Source organism: Cavia porcellus, unplaced genomic scaffold (assembly GCF_034190915.1).
Source record: "Cavia porcellus strain 051 isolate PalLab524CR breed Dunkin Hartley unplaced genomic scaffold, mCavPor4.1 scaffold_4, whole genome shotgun sequence".
Classification (NCBI taxonomy): domain Eukaryota; kingdom Metazoa; phylum Chordata; class Mammalia; order Rodentia; family Caviidae; genus Cavia; species Cavia porcellus.
In genome coordinates this window covers 26,750,072-26,758,213 of record NW_026947487.1, presented here as the reverse complement: position 1 = coordinate 26,758,213, position 8,142 = coordinate 26,750,072, and the positions used below count along the sequence as shown (strand labels likewise).

The 8,142-nt window shown below is 42.7% G+C and overlaps 1 long non-coding RNA gene across 1 annotated transcript; it reads right to left on the bottom strand.

Moving 5' to 3' along the window:
- Window positions 1-2,469: 2,469 nt before the first annotated feature.
- LOC134475674 (uncharacterized) lies at window positions 2,470-5,325 on the bottom strand. The gene is made up of 2 exons (XR_010046859.1): window positions 4,748-5,325; window positions 2,470-3,753 (listed from the first exon to the last, which is right to left on the bottom strand). It is a non-coding gene; the product is annotated as an uncharacterized LOC134475674 (long non-coding RNA).
- Window positions 5,326-8,142: the final 2,817 nt, after the last annotated feature.

Here is an 8,142-nt window from a genome sequence, read left to right as displayed (position 1 = left end):
CTTACCCTAAAATCTGCAACCTAAACTAACTGAAGTATTTGTCCTTGGCTAACCTTGATTAAAAAGTATATTTTAAAAGTAGTGATGAGATGGGAATTTATTCAGTGAAAATTATTTTCCATGCAGGATGCTTTCAAACACCATGAAATAAAATACTATAGTACTTAGACCTAAAGGCTATTAACCTAATTAGTGAAATAAGCCGGAAATAGAAATGGTCAAATTATATTGTGAAAAAAATAATTGAAAATAATGGCTGGCCACATTTTAGAATTATACCAACGACACAATTATTTTATCTTATAAATGCTAAGGTGATGAGAATATTGTTAAGTAAAGGAATTAAAAAGACAACTTTTAGAGAATCCTATAATTTCAATATTGCTTGCTGTCACTGAGTATAAAGCTTTGAGTGTAGTTTAAATCGGCTACAGGAGGACTAGCTAGGAAAAGCTAAAGTTTGCCTCACATTGCATTGTAGTTTATGTCAAGTACTTTCTCCTTCTGCTAGCTTAATAAAACAAAAGGTCTAGGAGCTGCAGAAAGAGATTAAGCACAAATAAAAGACAAACCTAATGCAACGTACCAGGGCCTTTAAATATGGCCCAGATTTGAGTTTTGAAAACATCAGGGAAAAAATGGATGGGAACATTCTGTAAGGACAGGAAACATTTCTTATTTTGTCACCTGTGCCCGAAACTAGCCCAGCATCTGAGGTGGTCATTCAGTGGGGAAAGTCAATAAATACATAAATAAGTAAGAGCATTAGAAAGGGAAATTGAGTAACAAGCATCATAATATTCACATTTAAGAGCATCCTGTCGCTGAAAACTTTCAGTGGCTCTCTGTCACCAAATAATAGAGTGCAAATTTTACTGAGGGCACCCAGGTTCAGACCCAGCTCCTGCTTTGCTGTTGCCTAGGACGGGTGCCTAGCAGTTACAGGTCTTTGGGAGATCTCTCCACAAATGCCCACGCGCTGCCCCTCCAGAGCCTTTGGTTTCTAATTTCTGCCTGCATGGCGCGCTTCTGTTGTCTTATCAACACTCCATTCTCCCCTTTGGATTTTCCACTTTGGTTATGCTTTGGAAATGTGTGTGTGTGTTATATACTGGGAGTGGACTCCGACTAATTCTTGAGCTTCCAGCAATTCAAAACACTGGACAATTACTCAGCAAATTACAGATGCTTTTTGAATGAAAAAAGGAACCAAATGCTAGAAAGAAGAGAGAGGTGGGAACCAAAAAAAAAAAAGAGGAAGATGTTTTGCAGCTGGATGTGCAAAAGAAACTCCGAGAAGGCATGGTTTCCAAATTTTTGAAAGAAAAAACAGTCTATCTAATATTTGGCAAAGTAACAATTCCATGTTATGAACCCAAAAAAAGGTAACTTTATCAATTTTTAATAGATTTTTTTTCTTTTGAAAATCTTAGACTTACGAAAATGTAAGAACAGTATAAAAAAGTCTCATATAACACTTCTAATATGAATATTTAATTTTTATTTGAGTAATTTAAGAGTGAATTACAGAGATGAATTCACTTAATTTTCTGTGTTTTGTAAAACTAAGCATCATTTTATATAGCCACAAACACAATTAACAAAATCAGGAGACAAATATTGAGAAAATGCAATTATTTAGACAACAGATCCTTATTCAGAGTTTGTCAATTGGCCTAATGTTTTTATATAAGGAAGAATCCCAGAGTCCTGGGCTGTACTTAGCCACTGAAGCTTTTTAAAGTTTAGAACAGTATTTCAGTTTCTTATTTATATTTCATGACATTGACAGTTTTTGAGTGTAAAGAAATTATTTTATAATTTGAGTTGGTCTAATGTTTTGTTGTGAACTTACATTTTACTTTTGGCTTTTGGAAGCAGTGTTGATCTTTTTTCCGTCACTGTATTAGAAAGCGCTGAATAGATTTAGATATTTTCTGGTGATATTAGTTTGGTTAGCAGGGCACTTGTAAACCTCTTCTACTTCCAGGTAAATCATCTTAAATTTTCAGCCACTCATCATAATGCCCACTAATGATTCTTCTCCAAATCAATTGTTAATTATAATGGTTGCCACATGGTGATTTTCGAATTCATAATTTCTTCCAAATTTATCAGTTGCTTTCTACCTGAAAGGAAAGATTTTCCTTTTCACCCATTTAATTATTATTCAATCCATTTATTTATTGGTTGAAAATTATGAATTTTCTTTATTTTATTTAGCTGGTTATAAATTTTATTCTTCTGATTCTTAAGTGGTCCCAGGTTTGGTCCATAGGATTCCTTCAAGTTGGCTCCTGAGTTTCACCAAATTTGAGTTGGTTATCAGTGGTTTTAGTTGTAACATGAATTTATACCCTTGTCAATCTGACGTTTTGGTCTTTTTCTTTTAGTTCTATCACATAACGTAATTGTACATGACTTTTGGCAAAGAATGTTATGGCACAATGTAATTAAAATCAGGATACATCTTTTTTTAAAAATTTTATTTAAAAGGGCAAAGAGAAAAACACTGTCGATGTCACTCCTGGCCTGCAGGAAGAACACGCGACAGATTCTGACAGTGTGCAACCTTGCCTTTATTTGTCTCCACGTGGGCCCTGCGAGGCCTCCTCTCTGCCACCAGCCCTTTCTCGCCGGTGGACTTTTTCTATCTCTCTCTGTGCTTTCTCTGTGCTTCCTGTCTCGTGGCGGGAGAGGCATTCACTTTTATAGGGTGACAGTGGCCAATCAGTTCAAAGCGCGCGATGCGGGCTGATTGGCTAACATCAGTTGTTGCTAGGCAGACTATCTTACAGAGCGGGTTGTTTAAGTCGCCAGCACAATCAGGGGGCAGGAAGCAGGCGCCAACTTGACTCACTCAATGGGAGGGGCAATCTAGCTCAGGCTCTGCCCCCACCCACAGGCCCTACGTCCGCCAAGTAAGGCGACCGGTGTCGGCGGCTCCCAACATCTCCCCCTATTTTATTTACTTTGAATGAATGTATGCATCGCAGCCTGCCCTGGATCGAGTGCAGAGGCTTATGCCCTGTGTTGAGGCCCACCGTAGGCCCTTGGCTTGGACCCTGGTCGGCCGCCCCCGGGTCTGCCAAGGCCTTGAGACCCTCGTCCTTTTTCCAGGGCCAGGAGTGAACTGGACGGAACCTGGATGCACATAGGCATGCACTCATGCCCCTCCGTGTGATCCCCTCGGAGAGGCATCTAGATCTGGGCAGATTCTAGTAATCCAGCGGCTTTCGTGCGCCATGGGGTAGGGCCTGGCTTAGGTCGAGTCATGCTGGGGAGGCACGCTCTTACCCGTCATTGACTCACCTACCCTGCTGTGTGGTGTCATTAGGGAAGGAATGCGGAAGACCCGCCACACCTAGACCCAGTCGTAGGCCAGTCGAGCGAGCCATGCGTAAGCCTGGGGGTCATTGTGCCCATCACGGGCTGCTGCCAGGGCCGCATGGGCAACCAGGCGTACTTGACGCCAGGCCGCCGCAAGGCGCCCATTAATAAATGATGTAACCCATCGGAGCAAGAATGGTCCTACAAGTAAGAACAGAAGCAAGGAGCACAGGGGACCTAACAATGGTAAAACATAGGGGAGCAAGCCATTCCAGGCTCCCCAAAAAGGGATTGTCCTGCAGTTCTTTTAGGGCTCATCTTGTTGTTGGGTCTGCGGTTGGCCCCTGGTGGAACAGGCCTGATCTTCAGTCGAGGGACTTGTCGCAACCTCTCTGGGACCCACAGTGGTTCTCGTCCCGATTCCTGCAGAAAAACACAAACCGCGCCTCGGTTCCAGCTAACCACCGGATCCGGGCCCATCCATTGTCATGCCATAGATAACCGCGCCTTTGGAGGCAGGCCTTGGCTTACTCCCCCTTTTTATTTTTTATTTTTTATTTTTTTTTATTTTTTATTTTTTATTTTTTTATTTTTGGTCTTTTTCGTTTTTTTTTTTTTTTTTTATCGGTACCAGGGATCGAACTCGCGATTGCCTGCTTACAAGGCAGGCGCTTATGCCGCTAAGCTAAATCCCCAGCCCCCGTTTCCTCAACCGGCGTTTTTCTCAGCCTGCTCGGCAGAGTAGCCGCCCATGAAAATACCGTCCGCCCCGCAGCGCAACGTCATAGGACGGCGGTCGCGACAGAGTGGAACGGGGCGTCACTTCCTGTGCCGGCTGAGAGAAGGGAGGGTTCCCTGTAGCGGCCTCTCGGCGGGGAGCTGCTTCTGGAGAAGAGCTCCAGGGTGGAGCGGATGGCTCTCTATCTCCTCCCCGCCAGAGAGCTCTCAGGGGCCCTTTTTCCTCTCTCTGCTTTTTTCGAGCGGCGCACGCACACAATTCGCGGCGCAACTCGGCATAGGAGTCAAGGCACGCATGTATCATTTCCCACAGGGGGCGAATAGCCGGCGAAATATCCCCTTCCAATTCCGCGGAAGCGAGGTCCCCGCCTAACTTCTCCCATGACGGCAGGTTTAAATGCCCCGTGGGTAAAAACCAGGGAGCCACCCTATCTACCTCTGCTATGAATAGTTTCAGTGTTTTTTGACCTACCCTGAGGTCTCTAGCTTTTAAAAGCTTCCTAAGGGCCTTTACCAAGGGCCGCGCCTCCGCGCTCGGTAAATTACCCATTTTTAACCTCTAAGGGCTGTTACTCACCGTGTGTGACTTAAAGAACCCGTCACCTACGCGTGAGCCTGAGGGGAGTCTAAAAGCCCTGTAGGTGCGCGCCACCCAGAGCCCAGGCTTATCCCCACTCACCTGTCCGGCAGCACCACGCTGGAGCGTTGCACACCACCGCCGTGTCTCGGGGTTGATCAGTCCCCGTGCGGGTCACCAAATGTCGATGTCGCTCCTGGCCTGCAGGAAGAACACGCGACAGATTCTGACAGTGTGCAACCTTGCCTTTATTTGTCTCCACGTGGGCCCCGCGAGGCCTCCTCTCTGCCACCAGCCCTTTCTCGCCGGTGGACTTTTTCTATCTCTCTCTGTGCTTTCTCTGTGCTTCCTGTCTCGTGGCGGGAGAGGCATTCACTTTTATAGGGTGACAGTGGCCAATCAGTTCAAAGCGCGCGATGCGGGCTGATTGGCTAACATCAGTTGTTGCTAGGCAGACTATCTTACAGAGCAGGTTGTTTAAGTCGCCAGCACAATCAGGGGGCAGGAAGCAGGCGCCAACTTGACTCACTCAATGGGGGGGGCAATCTAGCTCAGGCTCCGCCCCCACCCACAGGCCCTACGTCCGCCAAGTAAGGCGACCGGTGTCGGCGGCTCCCAACAAAACACAAAACAAAACAAAGCGGTATAAGGGTACAAGTAATACAGAACTACAAAAAAAAAAAAAAAAAAAGTAAGAAATCACCAGTTAATAGATTACATATTATCATCTTAGAGATAGTTGCTCAAATCACAGTATCAAAGAATACAATGTATCTTTTAAGACTTTATTCTTCATAATCAGATTTTACATGTAACAAACCCCAATTTAGGGCTAGGATTAAGACAGTAGCTGAATTTAGTATTTTTAAAGTAAATCTATATTTATTCCAATTACTCCTTTATTGGTAATTTTATCTGCAGATTCAGAAATGAGTCAATTTGAAACAAAATTGTGGTTTGGTCAACAGAGACAAAAATAAAATAGAAAATTGAAGAAATCATCTGGATTGTTATAGGAAAGCTCTACTTTTTTTCCTGTGGAAAGTAGTATTATTGACTTTCTCTTTTGTTTTCAGGGCTGAGAGTTCATACATGTGAACGGAGATGGTAGGGGGCAGATGGAAATTAGGCAGCAAATAGGCATTGAGTTCCTTCTCCAAGAAATCTTGACAGTTTATGATGATAAAGTACAAAAAAGATGCAATTAACTGTTCTCTGTCTCTAAAGATATATGAGTCTTTGCAAATGTATTTACAAATATTACAGGATTTCGAAGTTTCTAGGACTAATTTTAAAATACACGCTGATAAGCAATGCACATAGGAAAAACACCTTTCCTTTGTGTCTAGTTTTTTAAACACTAGGATCTTCACGCAAATTACGGTAAATACAGGCAGAAATTGGTGATCATGGATTCACGACAAGCCCCACTACCTGGTGTGCCCAATTTGGTGGCAAACCTGTGTCATTACTGTTTTCATCTTGCCAGCCAAGACTCCAAAGGCCATGACACTGTCCTTGATACAACTGCAGCTGTAGAGGCATTTGAAGACAATACAATTGTCCAAATCATCACTTGACCATACGTGCATTAATAGTTCTCCAGAAATCAGCCTACATGTTTATTTGTTACTTCGCAGCTTTGCAGCACAGCGGCATCTTCTCCTGCTGGCTTTTCCTGAGAGGCAGAGGCTTTGCTTCCATTGCAAAGCACCATTTCCTCGGCACAACCAGGGAAGGTGCAACCAGGGAGAAGATGGGCAACCAAACCTCCTACTCCTGCAATGGCATTCCTGTCTGCACTGCTGCATGGCTTATCATCTACCATTACAGTTGATCAAGGTGAAAAATACTTGGATTTTTCAGGTAGAGCAGAAGCTGGAGTACGTTTGCGCAGTGTGTTCTCACTCTGACACAGTCCCCAAGGGGACAGCACAAGTGATGTGTCTGCTGGTTTCCTTCACTGTAAGTTTTGCATAAAACAGGAATGCCAGTCTGTAAACAATACCAGCGCTTGTCATTCACATGGCAACCAGAAGGTGGCATGGTCTCAACATTGACCAAGGGCTGTCAGCAGCGCGGTGGAATGCAAGCAGATTTATTTGTGAAGATACCTGCCTCTTGCACGGAGAGCATTCTTTTCTACGCTTGTGTCTGTTCACAGTTTCATGCATACAAACTCTTTTTTATGTCCAGAAAGAGAAAACTCTTCACTTGTTTCCATTTTATTTTACTCTTTCCTCCTCTTTCAAATGAATATTGCTTTGTTTTATGCTTTAGAAGACTTGAATATTGCTCAGTACTTATCTTTCTGTCAGAAGCATTTGGTTAATGAAATCTAAATGGAGCCTCATGATTTGAAGCTTGCTTACTTATGACTTGTAACCAATTTTCATCATAAGAGGACCTAATTTTATATTCATTTGTTAGAAGAGTTTAATTGAAGTGGCAATTAACTCTTTGGTCTAAATTAATAAATCAATTACTCATGAAGTGATGTGCATGTATATTATTTAAAAGGACAGTCTAAAGTTTAGATATGATAAACACTGAATTTATATCACAGATTTTATTGTAAAGAGAAGAAAGGGCCATGAATTTGCTAGTATTTTTCTTTCATAAAAAGAAAAGAGACCATGCCTTTTTTATTTATGAAGTTGGATTTATAATGACTCATCAGAGGTCTTAATAATTAAAATAAATAAAATTTACACAAGTCAGTAACATTTCACTACAATCTGTGAACACGAGCAAATGAGGACATTCTGACACTTGAAAAATTCTCCTCCTTGGGACCACTACATGAACTCTCTAAAATACAGCATGTGGTCACCCTTCTGCTGTAGTAAGACCAACTTCCTTGATGTGCTCTCTTGCAGTATTTACTGTTTCAGTCATTCAGGCAGACAGTCTAGATTCAAAATTAAGCCTCCTGTCTTCCAATATTCTCCAGCACAGCTCCTTTCATTCACTGCCCCTCCACATTTCCACACTCACCCCTCTCTCCACAAATGGAGATGTCTCTGAAAGCTGTGCCTTTCACTTGGCCTTCCAGGCAGTCCCCTCCTTCTGCCTCTACCATCTGGCAGCCTTCCTGCCCCACATGATTTCCCTGGGCTCTCCTTCCACTCTGCCTGCCAGCATGCTTACTCAGGGGCAACTATCTCTGGCTGGGAAAATACTTAGCCCTCACATAGAAGGAAGGGTCTAAAACTCTTTGAACTGAAGTACCAATCAGTCTATATCTATTTTTTAATAACACCCTAAATACTGAAGCCGTGATTCATCCCTATGAACATTCTCTCCAACTAAGTACTCCTCAACAACAATGACAAAAAGTCACCAATAATCATGACTCTAGACATTTCCTTTTCATAGTATGGAAAATCAAGCTTGAGTAAAACCAAATGTGTGAAATCTGTAAATACAGGAAGTTGCTTTTATTCGTATTTAGCCTATTTTATAGGCAATAACAAATCGTATCTTAGGGAGTTCAA